This window comes from Artemia franciscana, chromosome 1 (genome assembly GCF_032884065.1).
Source record: "Artemia franciscana chromosome 1, ASM3288406v1, whole genome shotgun sequence".
Taxonomy (NCBI): domain Eukaryota; kingdom Metazoa; phylum Arthropoda; class Branchiopoda; order Anostraca; family Artemiidae; genus Artemia; species Artemia franciscana.
In genome coordinates this window covers 24,770,037-24,787,026 of record NC_088863.1, presented here as the reverse complement: position 1 = coordinate 24,787,026, position 16,990 = coordinate 24,770,037, and the positions used below count along the sequence as shown (strand labels likewise).

The 16,990-nt window shown below is 31.4% G+C and overlaps 1 protein-coding gene across 2 annotated transcripts in view; it reads right to left on the bottom strand.

The window, feature by feature from the left end:
- Positions 1-16,990, bottom strand: part of LOC136027287 (LIM/homeobox protein Lhx9-like) — a 58,590-nt gene that overhangs the window by 8,849 nt on the left and 32,751 nt on the right. The window lies entirely within an intron of this gene.

Genomic DNA, 16,990 nt, shown 5'->3' with positions numbered 1-16,990 from the left:
CATATAAGTCTAGCTGTCCTAAATCAAAGGATATTAAGGCCAATTTACTGCAAAAATCTGATTCAATGGACACTTACTTCACTAAAAAGCATCGCTTTCCGTAATCGAGGAACACAAAATCCACGAACTTAGGGTGTTTGCGCCAATCGTCCTATGGCTGGTTCTATCCCATTATTTTTCCTTTAGCCTGTGTGATTCTGCGATTGGCGTCAATTAGAGAAGCACAGTGGAATTCCCCTCCAAGATTTGGAAAATACCTCTTTTCAGTTTTTTTTATTTTAAATACTTTTTTTTGCATTTTCATTACAGAAAGAAAACCGACCAATTTGTCCTCCCCCTAGATATTGAAAATATATTCCTACACCCATCCCTGAATTGAAGAGTTGAAGTCGCTAGAATTTGCCACACAGAAAGTACAAAATAGTTGTAGGCAAAACCTTAAGGACACACACAAACACACACGCACAAAAAAAAAAAAATCGAACGTGGTCCACCCATGTGGACTGATTTTTCATGTTTTAACGCTACAAGTTAAGTAAAAAACGTAAATAATTAATAAAGTAAATAAATAATTGATAATTAAATAAAGTAAATAAAATAAATAAATTAATATTTATTAAAAATAAATTAAAAATATTTATTAAAAAGAAAGTAAATAAATTAATCATTAAATAAATAAAGGAAATACATAATAAATAATTAAGTATATAAACGTAAATAATGTTTCTGACACTTCACCAATTTATTGCATTTTGATTATTTTCTTACAATCCATCCATGTTTTCTGTCAAGGGGTTTTAAACTTTAAATGAGATTTTTGCAAAATAAAGATTTCGAACTTCATATTCTTTAATTTCGGCCAGTCGTATAGCAATGGTAAGAATAGATAGATACTGGAAAACATGAATAATTTCGATTTCAGGGGAGAATTCTAAAGTTTCCTGTAAAAAAAAAAACTCTGCACCAATCCTAAAACAGTCCTATCCCCTCACTGTGCCATATTTACACCATGGATTGAACTATATTTCTGTGTAGCCTAACACCTAAAACTTAAAATAAACGCAAATAATAGGTGATATCTATAAGCACGGGAGCTCCAAAAAGCCGAAATGTCAGTGAGAAAAAGCCAAGACACCCCTCTGCCCCTTTTTAAATACCCGTCATGAAAATGCTCTGTTTCTTCTGAAGCTTTTCCAGGTTGCTCGACTCTAATATTTTAATTCAAGCTGATTTCATAAGATTTTTCTGGGGGGGGGGGGATACAATATGATGCATATCTTAATTTGCATGAGCAGGCCTGTATTTACCAAAAGACCCATTAGACCCGGGTCTAGGGGCACACAATGTCAGAGTTCAGGGGCATAATAAATTATCACTAAGTGATTTTTTAAAACAAAAACTGGACTGATATGATTTATCGTCAAAGTGTCAGGTGTACTCCGCCGCCGCGCTGCCTATTCACAGAAAAGTGATTTTAAAACAACACACGAATTCCGAGGCCACGTATAAATTGTCAGATGTCTCCCAAGATTGGCAGCTGAGGGTTCTATATCATCTCTCTCTTTCGTTAATTTTGGCTCCTCAGTTGCGTTCTGTTCAGTGGTTCCACCATCCCAAAATTTTTGGGAATTTCTCCGAAATCTCGAAAAAATGGAGGGACAAAAATGCTTGGGTCTAGAAGCGTCAAAGCTGTAAAGTGAACCCTATGCATGAGCACCACGGCGTATCTAAATGTTCTACTAAACCGTTTGGTCACAAGTGTCCTCTGTTCTAAGATATCAGTGAATTTATTGTAATCCTGTATTCTAGTAGTTCGTAAATAAGCTCTAATAAATTTATTAAATGGGTGCTTTTACATCTAAAAATAATTGCCGTTTATTTTATGTTTCATTGGGACTTTGGATATGAGGAGCACCCCAGCATGGATATTTTATTGAATTCAAAATTGTGATTAATAAACTTTTAGTTTTTTATCTTATTAGTTTTTAGTACTAGAGATTGCTTTAGAGATTTAAATATTTAGAATGTTGATTTTATTAAGTCTCAGCAGATTTTAATTTTTTTATACCAGGTTTTAAATGGATTGTCTCCTCAGTATTTTAGAAGTTTTTATTGATATAATTTAAATTATCACGATTATTCGACTAGGAGCTCTGATCAGTTGACTAGTGAAATCAGGCATACAACGCGATCTGGGTTTATGATTAAACATGTAGGTGTTGTTATTTGGAACTCAATTCAACAGAGAGTGTTAGGTGGTCTGAAAACCTTATGTTAATTAAAGTAAGAATAAAAAAATATTTTTTGAATAAATTGTAAATTATATTGGTTAAAAATTTATCCTTTTTTTCTTTTTTTTTATGATGAGAGATGGCTGTTTAGAGATTGCATAGTGTTTCGTCTTTTTTTTTTGTTTTTTTTTTCGTTGCGTATTTCTTTGATTTTGAATGAATAGTTATCATTCATTTGTTGTAGTTTTGCTGCTGAACAGGGACATTTTAGGTCCCTAAATTGAGCAGCATATTATTGATTTTAAGTGCAATTTTAGTAATTTTTCTTTGATGAAATAAACGCATACCTACCTACCTAGTCCACTTACATATTTAAGTTTATACTAGTTTTATTTCTGTCCCCTTTTACTTAGAAGTCCGTCCAAAATTTTCTCAGATTTTGGCTTCAAAATAGAGCTAAAAGCAGTGACTACCAGTGTAAGTCAATAAGTCAAAATCAACGAAATTTCACTTGTCTATATTGTTTTTGTTTTTTTTTTAAACTTGAAAACTGAAATTTTACCTATATTGAATTACTTATAGCTTAATCTCTCTAACTTGTTGACAGCCATATATAAAAAAAGAAACAAAAGGGGAAAACTCACTCCCCATTTAGAACAGAGGAAATCATCCGATACTACAAACGGAAATGTTGCCTTAGGCGAGAATAATGAGGAAAAGGGATTACCGCCCTTTCTATGGTGTAATGAAGTCCTCGGTTCCGGTCCATAAAGTTAAAAGAAATCTTTTGGGGTTTTGTTATCGCTGCAGGGGAGTTCCGCCCGATTATGTCACCGCATGCAGTGCACGTTTACATCCTTCTTTTTTAATTTAATTAACTTAATGGTTTAAAAGTAGGCGCATGCGTTTAGAATGTGCTCACTGTCTAGTGTATATATAAATAACTTATATGACAGCTGTTCAGAATTTAAATGCATTAAAAATAACATTGATTTGCTACCAGTTTCTAAGTTCTGACAAAGAATGCACTAGTTTATATTACAGCAATATCACATTTGAGGAATAGTGGGAAATTGTCTATAGAAAGACCACTGGAAAAGCCATCCTAGTCGAGTGGTCAGCACGCTAGATTTAAAATCCTTTGTCCGTGAGGACGGGGCTCGAGTCCTGGTGTTGTGGTTATTGGGTTTGGAACGGGGGCTAGTGGCGTGACTCTGTAAGCTCAGCCACATTCAACCCAGCTCTAAATACGTACCTGGACAGTAAACAGGAAGCGTGTGAAGAATCACGGGATGGCTGCCCCCATTGTAATTTTTGGCTGAAGGGCCAAGAACAGAGATGAGCACAATTGGTAGGGACTGTAAAGTCCAATACCGTATTCATTACCCCTTTTTTACCTTAAAAAGTAAGGAGTGCGTGGATTATTGTCTTAATTTATATGTGCTAGCGATTGCTTCCCATGAAAAATTCCTATCTTAGACCTTAGATTGTTTTTTACCTCAAAAGAGCTAAAGCCCGTGAAAAATATATTAAGGAAACGTAGCTATATTCGAGAAATATTAAATCTTTGATGTTTTGTATTTCACGTGATCATATTTTTTTATAGCGTGTATGTCATTGGTTGATATAGTATGCGTTGGGCAACAAAAATTCAATCCCATTTCTTATTAATCTATTAAATAAAAAAAAACAAGTTTTTTGAAATGAAAGTAAGGAGCGACATAAGAACTTAAAACGAACAGAAATTACTCCTTATATGAAAGGGGCTTTTCCTCCTCAACACCCCGCTCATTACGCTAAATTTTTTTATTGTTTTAAAAAGTAGAGTTGCAAGAAAGAATCAAACTTTAATAGTAATGCTAGAAAATCCTGCGCCCTTTTCATTGAATTTCTCTTCCCCCATGAAATATTCCTCCAAGGAAAGATCCTCCCATATAGCTCCCTCCCCTGAACCCCACACCCAAACAAAAAAAAAACTGAAAACGTCGGTACACTTCCCAATAACCATTACTGTATGTAAACATTGGTCAAAGTTAGTAACTTGCAGCCCCTCCCCCAGGGACTGTGGGTGGTAAGTCATCCCCAAAGACATAGTTATTATGGTTTTCGACTATGCGGAGCAAAATGGCTATCTCAAAATTTTGATCCGTTGACTTTGGGAAAAAATGATCGTGGGAGGGGGCCTAGGTGCCCTCCAATTTTTTCGGTCACTTAAAAAGGGCACTAGAACTTTTCATTTCCGCTAGAATGAGCCCTCTTGCAACACTCTAGGACCACTTGGTCGATACGATGACCCCTGGGAAAAAAACAATAAAATAAAAAAAAAATAAATAAACACGCACCCATGATTAGTCTTCTGGCAAAAAATCTGAAATCCCACATTTTTTTAGATTGGACCTTGAAATTTTTTCTATAGGGTTCTCTGAAACGCTGAATGCGATGGTGTGATTTTCGTTAAGATTATATGACTTTTAGGGGGTGTTTCCCCCTATTTTCTAAAATAGCGCAAATTTTCTCAGGATCGTAACTTTTGATGGGTAAGACTAAACTTGATGAAACTTATATATTTAAAATTAGCATTAAAATACGATTCTTTTGATGTAGCTACTGGTATCAAAATTCCATTTTTTAGAGTTTTGGTTACTATTGAGCCGGATCGCACCTTACTACAATTCGTTACCACGAACTGTTTGATTTACTTAACAGCAAGAAGGGAAGAAGGTATAAAAACACTTGGAAAATTTTTTGGAGATATATATTTTCAAAAATATTTTTTTTTACAGTGTTCCAAGGAGATTCTTGTAAACTAAAAAATAATTAACAGAAAGGAACTGAATAATAGATAACAATAAGATGTTTGGAACCATGATTGACAAAACTTGGTTTCAAAAAGTTAACAAAATTTCTTGGGGGTACATTTTTTCAAATAATTTTGTTTTACGATTTTCCAAGGAGATCCTTGTAAACAAAAAAGTAATTAACAGAAACGAACCTAATGATAGATAACAATAAGCTTTTTGGTACCATGATTGAAAAAACTTGGTTACAAAAAGTTAACAAAATTTCTTGGAGGCATATTTTTTCAAATAATTTTTTTTTACGATTTTCCAAGGAGATCCTTGTAAACAAAAAAGTAATTAACAGAAACGAACTGAATAATAGATAACAATAAGCTTTTTGGTAGCATGATTGACAAAACTTGGTTACAAAAAGTTAACAAAATTTCTTGGGGGCATATTTTTTCAAATAATTTTTTTTTACGATTTTTCAAGGAGATCCTTGTAAACTAAAAAGTAACTAACAGAAACGAACTGAATAATAGATAACAATAAGCTTTTTGGTACCATGATTGAAAAAACTTGGTTACAAAAAGTTAGCAAAATTTCTTGGGGGCATATTTTTTCAAATATTTTTTTTTTTCGATTTTCCAAGGAGATCCTTGTAAACTAAAAAGTAATTAAAAGAAACGAACTGAATAATAGACAACAATAAGCTTCTTGGTACCATGATTGACAAAACTTGGTTACAAAAAGTTAACAAAATTTCTTGGGGGCATATTTTTTCAAATATTTTTTTTTACGATTTTCCAAGGAGATCCTTGTAAACTAAAAAGTAATTAACAGAAACGAACTGAATAATAGATAAAAAAAGCTTTTTTGTACCATGATTGACAAAACTTGGTTACAAAAAGTTAACAAAATTTCTTGGGGGCATATTTTTTCAAATAATTTTTTTTTACGATTTTCCAAGGAGATCCTTGTAAACTAAAAAGTAATTAACAGAAACGAACTGAATAATAGATAACAATAATCTCCTTAGTACCATGATTGACAAAACTTGGTTACAAAAAGTTAACACAATTTCTTGGGGCATATTTTTTCAAATATTTTTTTTTTACGATTTCCTAAGGAAATCCTTGTAAACTAAAAAGCAATTAACAAAAACGAACTGAATAATAGATAACAATAAGCTTTTTGGTACCATGATTGACAAAACTTGGTTACAAAAAGTTGACAAACTTTCGTGGGGGCATATTTTTTCAAATAATTATTTTTACGATTTTCAAGGAGAACCCTGTAAACTAAAAAGTAATTAACAGAAACGAACTGAATAATAGATGAAAATAAGCTTTTTGTACCATGATTGACAAAACTTGGTTACAAAAAGTTAACAAAATTTCTTGGGGGTATATTATTTCAAATATTTTTTTTTAAGATTTTCCAAAAAGATCCTTGTAAACTAAAAAGTAACTAACAGAAACGAACTGAATAATAGATAACAATAAACTTTTTGGTACCATGATTGACAAAACTTGGTTACAAAAAGTTAACAAAATTTCTTGGGGGCATATTTTTTCAAATAATTTTTTTTACGATTTTTTAAGGAGATCCTTGTAAACAAAAAAGTAATTAACAGAAACGAACTGAATAATAGATAACAATAAGCTTTTTGGTACCATGATTGACGAAACTTGGTTACAAAAAGTTAACGAAATTTCTTGGAGCCATATTTTTTCAAATAATTTATTTTTTACGATTTTTCAAGGAGATCCTTGTAAACTAAAAATTAACTAACAGAAACAAACTGAATAATAGATAACAATAAGCTTTTTGGTACCATGATTGAAAAAACTTGGTTACAAAAAGTTAACAAAATTTCTTGGGGGCATATTTTTTCAAATATTTTTTTTTTACGATTTTTCAAGGAAATCCTTGTAAACTAAAAAGTAACTAACAGAAACGAACTGAATAATAGATAACTATAAGCTTTTTGGTACCATGATTGACAAAACTTGGTTACAAAAAGTTAACAAAATTTCTTGGGGGCATATTTTTTCAAATATTTTTTTTTTACGATTTTTCAAGGAAATCCTTGTAAACTAAAAAGTAATTAACAGAAACGAACTGAATAATAGATAAAAAAAAGCTTTTTTGTACCATGATTGACAAAACTTGGTTACAAAATGTTAACAAAATTTCTTGGGGGCATATTTTTTCAAATAATTTTTTTTTACGATTTTCCAAGGAGATCCTTGTAAACTAAAAACTAATTAACAGAAACGAACTGAATAATAGATAACAATAAGCTTTTTAGTACCATGTTTGACAAAACTTGGTTACAAAAAGTTAACAAAATTTCTTGGGGCATATTTTTTCAAATATTTTTTTTTTACGATTTTCTAAGGAAATCCTTGTAAACTAAAAAGTAATTAACAGAAACGAACTGAATAATAGATAACTATAAGCTTTTTGGTACCATGATTGACAAAACTTGGTTACAAAAAGTTAACAAAATTTCTTGGGGGCATATTTTTTCAAATATTTTTTTTTTTACGATTTTTCAAGGAAATCCTTGTAAACTAAAAAGTAATTAACAGAAACGAACTGAATAATAGATAAAAAAAAGCTTTTTTTGTACCATGATTGACAAAACTTGGTTACAAAAAGTTAACAAAATTTCTTGGGGGTATATTTTTTCAAATAATTTTTTTTACGATTTTCCAAGGAGATCCTTGTAAACTAAAAAGTAATTAACAGAAACGAACTGAATAATAGATAACAATAAGCTTCTTAGTACCATGTTTGACAAAACTTGGTTACAAAAAGTTAACAAAATTTCTTGGGGCATACTTTTTCAAATATTTTTTTTTTTTTTACGATTTTCTAAGGAAATCCTTGTAAACTAAAAAGCAATTAACAAAAACGAACTGAATAATAGATAACAATAAGCTTTTTGGTACCATGATTGACAAAACTTGGTTACAAAAAGTTGACAAACTTTCGTGGGGGCATATTTTTTCAAATAATTATTTTTACGATTTTCAAGGAGAACCCTGTAAACTAAAAAGTAATTAACAGAAACGAACTGAATAATAGATAAAAATAAGCTTTTTGTACCATGATTGACAAAACTTGGTTACAAAAAGTTAACAAAATTTCTTGGGGGTATATTATTTCAAATATTTTTTTTAAGATTTTCCAAAAAGATCCTTGTAAACTAAAAAGTAACTAACAGAAACGAACTGTATAATAGATAATAATAAACTTTTTGGTACCATCATTGACAAAAAGTTGGTTACAAAAAGTTAACAAAATTTCTTGGGGGCATATTTTTTCAAATAATTTGTTTTACGATTTTCCAAGGAGATCCTTGTAAACTAAAAATAATTAACAGAAACGAACTGAATAATAGATAACAATAAGCTTCCTGGTACCATGATTGACAAAACTTGGTTACAAAAAGTTAAAAAAATTTCTTAAGGGCATATTTTTTCAAATAATTTTTTTTACGATTTTTCAAGGGGATCCTTGTAAACTAAAAAGTAACTAACAGAAACGAACTGAATAATAGATAACAATAAGCTTTTTGGAACCATGATTGACATAACTTGGTTTCAAAAAGTTAACAAAATTTCTTGGGGCATATTTTTTCAAATATTTTTTTTTTTACGATTTCCTAAGGAAATCCTTGTAAACTAAAAAGCAATTAACAAAAACGAACTGAATAATAGATAACAATAAGCTTTTTGGTACCATGATTGACAAAACTTGGTTACAAAAAGTTGACAAACTTTCGTGGGGGCATATTTTTTCAAATAATTATTTTTACGATTTTCAAGGAGAACCCTGTAAACTAAAAAGTAATTAACAGAAACGAACTGAATAATAGATGAAAATAAGCTTTTTGTACCATGATTGACAAAACTTGGTTACAAAAAGTTAACAAAATTTCTTGGGGGTATATTATTTCAAATATTTTTTTTTAAGATTTTCCAAAAAGATCCTTGTAAACTAAAAAGTAACTAACAGAAACGAACTGTATAATAGATAATAATAAACTTTTTGGTACCATGATTGACAAAAACTTGGTTACAAAAAGTTAACAAAATTTCTTGGGGGCATATTTTTTCAAATAATTTTTTTTACGATTTTTTAAGGAGATCCTTGTAAACAAAAAAGTAATTAACAGAAACGAACTGAATAATAGATAACAATAAGCTTTTTGGTACCATGATTGACGAAACTTGGTTACAAAAAGTTAACGAAATTTCTTGGAGGCATATTTTTTCAAATAATTTATTTTTTACGATTTTTCAAGGAGATCCTTGTAAACTAAAAATTAACTAACAGAAACAAACTGAATAATAGATAACAATAAGCTTTTTGGTACCATGATTGAAAAAACTTGGTTACAAAAAGTTAACAAAATTTCTTGGGGGCATATTTTTTCAAATATTTTTTTTTTACGATTTTTCAAGGAAATCCTTGTAAACTAAAAAGTAATTAACAGAAACGAACTGAATAATAGATAACTATAAACTTTTTGGTACCATGATTGACAAAACTTGGTTACAAAAAGTTAACGAAATTTCTTGGGGGTATATTTTTCAAATAATTTTTTTTTACGATTTTCCAAGGAGATCCTTGTAAACTAAAAACTAATTAACAGAAACGAACTGAATAATAGATAACAATAAGCTTTTTAGTACCATGTTTGACAAAACTTGGTTACAAAAAGTTAACAAAATTTCTTGGGGCATATTTTTTCAAATATTTTTTTTTTACGATTTTCTAAGGAAATCCTTGTAAACTAAAAAGTAATTAACAGAAACGAACTGAATAATAGATAACTATAAGCTTTTTGGTACCATGATTGACAAAACTTGGTTACAAAAAGTTAACAAAATTTCTTGGGGGCATATTTTTTCAAATATTTTTTTTTTTACGATTTTTCAAGGAAATCCTTGTAAACTAAAAAGTAATTAACAGAAACGAACTGAATAATAGATAAAAAAAGCTTTTTTGTACCATGATTGACAAAACTTGGTTACAAAAAGTTAACAAAATTTCTTGGGGGCATATTTTTTCAAATAATTTTTTTTACGATTTTCCAAGGAGATCCTTGTAAACTAAAAAGTAATTAACAGAAACGAACTGAATAATAGATAACAATAAGCTTTTTAGTACCATGTTTGACAAAACTTGGTTACAAAAAGTTAACAAAATTTCTTGTGGCATATTTTTTCAAATATTTTTTTTTTTTTTACGATTTTCTAAGGAAATCCTTGTAAACTAAAAAGCAATTAACAAAAACGAACTGAATAATAGATAAAAATAAGCTTTTTGGTACCATGATTGACAAAACTTGGTTACAAAAAGTTGACAAACTTTCGTGGGGGCATATTTTTTCAAATAATTATTTTTACGATTTTCAAGGAGAACCCTGTAAACTAAAAAGTAATTAACAGAAACGAACTGAATAATAGATAAAAATAAGCTTTTTGTACCATGATTGACAAAACTTTGTTACAAAAAGTTAAAAAAATTTCTTGGGGGCATATTTTTTCAAATATTTTTTTTTTACGATTTTTCAAGGAGATCCTTGTAAACTAAAAAGTAACTAACAGAAACGAACTGAATAATAGATAACAATAAGCTTCCTGGTACCATGATTGGCAAAACTTGGTTTCAAAAAGTTAACAAAATTTCTTGGGGGCATATTTTTTCAAATAATTTTTTTTTATGATTTTCCAAGGAGATCCTTGTAAACTAAAAAGTAATTAACAGAAACGAACTGAATAATAGATAACAATAAGCTTCCTGGTACCATGATTGACAAAACTTGGTTACAAAAAGTTAAAAAAATTTCTTAAGGGCATATTTTTTCAAAAATTTTTTTTTACGATTTTTCAAGGAGATCCTTGTAAACTAAAAAGTAACTAACAGAAACGAACTGAATAATAGATAATAATAAACTTTTTGGTACCATGATTGACAAAAACTTGGTTACAAAAAGTTAACAAAATTTCTTGGGGGCATATTTTTTCAAATAATTTTTTTTTACGATTTTCTAAGGAGATCCTTGTAAACTAAAAAGTAATTAACAGAAACGAACTGAATAATAGATAACAATAAGCTTTTTGGTACCATGATTGACAAAACTTGGTTACAAAAAGTTAAAAAAATTTCTTGGGGGCATATTTTTTCAAAAAATTTTTTTTACGATTTTTCAAGGGGATCCTTGTAAACTAAAAAGTAACTAACAGAAACGAACTGAATAATAGATAACAATAAGCTTTTTGGAACCATGATTGACATAACTTGGTTTCAAAAAGTTAACAAAATTTCATGAGGGCATATTTTTTCAAATAACTTTTTTTTACGATTTTCCAAGGAGATCCTTGTAAACTAAAAAGTAACTAACAGAAACGAACTGAATAATAGATAACAATAAGCTTCCTGGTACCATGATTGACAAAACTTGGTTCGAAAAAGTTAACAAAATTTCTTGGGAGCATATTTTTTTCAAATAATTTTTTTTTACGATTTTCTAAGGAAATCCTTATAAACTACAAAGTAATTAACAGAAACAAAGTGAATAATAGATAACAATAGATTTTTGGTACCATGATTGACAAAACTTGGTTACAAAAAGTTGACAAACATTCTTGGGGGCATATTTTTTCAAATGAATATTTTTACGATTTTTCAAGGAGAACCTTATAAATTAAAAAGTAACTAACAGAAACGAACTGAATAATATATAACAATAAGCTTTTTGGAACCATGATTGACAAAACTTCTTTTCAAAAAGATAAAATTTCTTGGGGGCATATTTTTTCAAATAATTTTTTTTCGATTTTCCAAGGAGATCCTTGTAAACTAAAACGTAATTAACAGAAACCAACTGAATAATAGATAATAATAAGCTTTTTAGTGCCATGATTGACAAAACTTGGTTACAAAAAGTTAACAAATTTCTTGGGGGCAAATTTTTTTAAATAATTTTTTTTTAACGATTTTCTAAGGAGGTCCTTGTAAACTAAAAAGTAATTAACAGAAACGAACTGAATAATAGATAACAATAAACTTTTTTGTACCATGATTGACAAAAATGTGGTTACAAAAAGTTAGACTATATGAGCAATACAGCTCACACTGCAGCCCCTCAAAAAATACTCCTTTTATTTCACCCTCATAAATATGACCCTCTACAAGACATGGCTTTAACAAACTTAGTCTGCGTTTCAGAAGACAACTTACATTAATGACAACTAATTTTTATTATCATTTTTTTCCAGAACACCAGATAACAAAACAACCTGATCATTTGTGCCGAAACAACTAAGATGTTAAAGACTTGGCCTTACTAGGAGCACATAGGGGTAGAACTTATAGTTATGAGCCATTTTAGGGTCAAGGTAATAAGCAATATTTAATTGAGATTAATAATTATTGGGCTCTGGAGCACAGCCTTAATCACATATGTTTAAACTGAACTACCCGAACAGTGAAGAAAGATTTTTGACGCTTTTCAATAAGTTTTCTTTTAAAACGTAGGCCTACGTTCACGTTTTAAATCAAATCTAAGGCCTACGTTTCAAATCTAAGCTAGCACACACAAATGGCGCGAGAGACGACACCACAGAAAAAGAGTGAATGGAATTCACTCAATTTTGGAAAGCAACTTTTTTATATAAATTAATAAAAATCCCACCTCCTCTCCTGTCAGTGACGACAACTCTAACAAAAAATTACTTCAAACCCTAGAAGTCACCTCAGAATTGTATCCAGGATTTTTGTCGGGGGAGAGGGGTACCAAAAACATATCAATTTTTTGTATTCATTTTTGTTATGTTTTTAAACAACAAGTAGAACAATAGGGATTTTTTTTCTTCGTCGCTAGTTACGTTTTTACTAGTCGGAAAAACATTTCGGGGAAGAGGAGGCATCAAACCCCCTGGATATGGCCTTGCGTCACCTTACAATCCTTTTTAAAAAAGAACCAATAGCAACCAAACCGAACACACTTCAAACCATCATATGCTACATCAATAAAACAATACATAAAAAAAGAAATTGCCTTTCCCGTAATAAAGGGTGTTCTCCCACCATACGAAGCCCTTCTCACGGTGACCTTTCTTATTATTTCAAATCTTTTCTAAATGGTGGCCCATTATGTCTCCCACACGCAGACTTATTTGATAAATCTACGTCCACATCGATGTTTTGCACGATTTTACACTGGAGATATTTGAAAAGTGGACAGATATCAGAATATCAGGAGCATCAAAGTATTTTAAGCATCTTAGAATAATGAGATATTGTTAATAGCGCAATATCTATCTTAGAGTTAGCAGGTCGTAGAACAATGTGTGATGCATGTAGTTAAAATTTCTCTGGTTTTTGCACTTTTTTTTCAACTTTAGGCTGACCCAAAATTTTTTTCTCTCCGTTAAATAAACACTTGTTTACATATGATTGATTATTATGGGCATGATAAATATAAAAAAAAACAAAGTAGTTTATATATAACAGGATCATTGCATCCTTTTAGATAAAGTAATCAGGGTCGTTGCCTGGATTTTTTTAAAGGCTGGGGGGGGTACAATTTTTTTACCCATCAAAAAGATATTTATATGCATTTTTGTTACGTTTCTACGAGTCGGAAAATTTTTTGGGGGGTGGGGGGTGGTGGTTCAAAGCCCTTACCCCCTCTGGATAGGGCCTTGGAAGTGATATTATAAATGTTATGCGTTAAACCAAATTTTAGGTTATGCCACAAATAATAAGGTTTTGATTTACTTATCAGTATCTACTAGGTAATATAAAATTCAAACAGGAGAACTTTCTTGAACCGAATCATTTTTCATTGTTTTGAGCTATAAACCTGAAGACGTTCCGATTCAGGCCATTCTCTACCATCCATATTCACCTTCAATATATTGTCCTCATTTCGATCATTGCTGCCAAGAGTAAAATATAGTTTCGCGGCATGGAGCATTTACTCACGCAAGAAGAAGGAAGAAATATCATCTTGGGAGATTAAAGAAATTTTAGTTATAGAATTTATTCCACAAAAACAAGTTTATCGGTATCCTTACAGAAAAACAGAACGAAACATAGCTCGGATTTACATAATTGGTGCTCTCCCGATAGCAGCACGTTACATCCACTGCAAATCATCGTAATACGGTAGATGACAAACAATATTTGAGTCACATAGTTGTCCAAATCCACATAATAAGGAAGGGTCATCTGATCAGTTGATAAATACCATTAGAATGCAACAAGTATTCTGACAGATGACATCCTGGTATCGAGAGAGAAGCCGCAATGGATCATCCTAGTGTCAACATAAACACTCACCAGAGATGAGTGATGAACAGGAAGGACCCAGTTAAGAGTGATGAGTGACTGAGGATACACCCTTCACCTTTATTGTTTTAGCGGCAAAATATGTAGAGAGAATAAACATTGGTTCGACACACGCTTTTTTTTCTGGGCTCTCAGATCGCTCGAAAACATGCGTTAAAAAACATAGTATTACGCATTTTATTTGTCCAAAAGAAAAACAGGTAATCCTCGCAAGATGATTTTTTCAAAAAAGACGAATTTGCTGAATTTTTAGCAAAAATCCAATCAGCATCCACAGGGGAATTAAGAGGGTAAACTGGGTGTTTGCTCCCCCCCCCCCGGAGCCAGAGTTGGGTTTTCTCAGGAAGAGGGGGCAAATGTAGGATTTTTCGCACCATCATTAAGGTAAATATTGTAATTTTTGCCCGAAATCATTAAAGTTTAAGCTTGTTTTGCCACCAGGTGTGCTTGCCCCTCCTAGATCCGGTCCTATCCTCCCAGGACCAATAGAATATGTCAATGTTGTGGGGACTTCCTAAAGGTTTCTTGTCAAACAGTTCGTGGTAACGAACTGTAGTAAGGAGCGACCCGGCTCAATAGTAACCAAAACTCTAAAAAATTGAATTTTGATATAAATAGCTACATCAAAAGAATTGCATTATAATGCTGATTTTAAATATATAAGTTTCATCAAGTTTAGTCTTACCCATCAAAAGTACGAGCCTGAGAAAATTTGCCTTATTTAAGAAAATAGGGGAAAACATCCCCTAAAAGTCGTAGGATCTTAACGAAAATGACACCATCAGATTCAGCGTAACAGAGAACCCTACTGTAGAAGTTTCAAGCTCATATTTACAAAAATGTGGAATTTTGTATTTTTTGTCAGAAGACAAATCACGGGTGCGTGTTTATTTGTTTGTTTTTTCTTTTTCCCAGGGTACATCGTATCGACCAAGTGGTCCTAGAATGTCGCAAGAGGTCTAATTCTAACGGAAATGAAAAGTTCTAGTGCCCTTTTTAAGTGACCAAAAAAATTGGAGGGCTTCTAGGCCCCCTCCCACGCTCATTTTTTTCCCAAAGTCAACGGATCAAAATTTTGAGATAGCCATTTTGTTCAGCATAGTCGAAAACCATAACAACTATGTCTTTGGGGATGACTTATTCCCCCACAATCCCTGGGGGAGGGGCTGCAAGTTACAAACTTTGACCAGTGTTTACATATAGTAATGGTTATTGGGAAGTGTACAGACGTTTTCAGGAGGATTTTATTTTGTTTGGGGGTGGGGCTGAGGAGAGGGGGCTATGCTGGAGGATCTTTCCTTGGAGGAATCTGTCATGGGGAAAGAAAATTCAATGAAAAGGGCGCAGAATTTTCTAGCATTACTATAAGAAAACAATGAAAAATAAACATGAAAACTTTTTTCAAATGGAAGGAAGGAGTAGCATTGAAACTTAAAACGAACAGATATTATTACGAATATGAGGGGTTCTAATGATACTTTAGCATAAAGAGCGAGGTATTTAGGAGTAGATAAATACCTCGCTCTTTATGCTAAAGTATTTTTAGTAATTTCAACTATTTATTCTACGGCCTTTCTGATTCAGGGGTCATTCTTAAAGAATTGGGACAAAACTTACGATTTAGTGTAAGGAGCGAGGTATTAACGAGGGTACAAACCACCTCGTATACATAATAAAAATATAAGGTTATGAAAGTTTGTTGCTTAAGTTAATTCTTAAGTTACGTATATTTTTTACTAATAAAAACGTTCGTTAAAAATTAAAAGTTCTAGTTGCCTTTTTAAGTAACCGAAAAATAGGAGGGCAACTAGGCCTCCTTCTCCACCCCTTATTTCTCAAAATCGTCTGATCAAAACTAAGAGAAAGCCATTTAGCCAAAAAAGAATTAATATACAAATTTTATTTTAATAATTTATGTGCGGAGAGCCAAAACCAAACATGCATTAATTCAAAAACGTTCAGAAATTAAATAAAAAAAAACTAATTTTTTTTAGCTGAAAGTAAGGAGCGACATTAAAACTTAAAACGAACAGAAATTACTCCGTATATGAAATGGGTTGTCCCCTCCGCAATCCTTCGCTCTTTACGCTAAAGTTTGACTCTTTGCCACAATTCTACTTTTTAAAACAATTAAAAGCTTTAGCGTAAAGAGCGAGGGATTGCGGAGGGGACAACCCATTTCATATATGGAGTAATTTCTGTTCGTTTTAAGTTTTAATGTCGCTCCTTACTTTCAGCTAAAAAAATTAGTTTTTTTTTATTTAATCATTAACTAGTTTTATCCTTGTTTGTACAAATTTAATCTATTGAATCTTAGGCTGCATTCAATTCTACTTTGTGCACAGTTTTGTTTGTATCAATTTATCTCATTACAACTTACTCTATTATTTACAACTAATGTGCATTATATAGAATTTACTAAAGCAAGCAATTCATTTCCTGATTTAAATTACGATAAAAGAAAGTGTCTGGATGGACCTGAGATGAACATATACAAGGAAATTTTTTAAGGACAGAGATTTGGACAATGGGCGGGGTCAAAGAGTCCCTTGTCTAAGTAAGCTAATGAATTAAACTACAAACCCTCAGGGACTTGCTTTG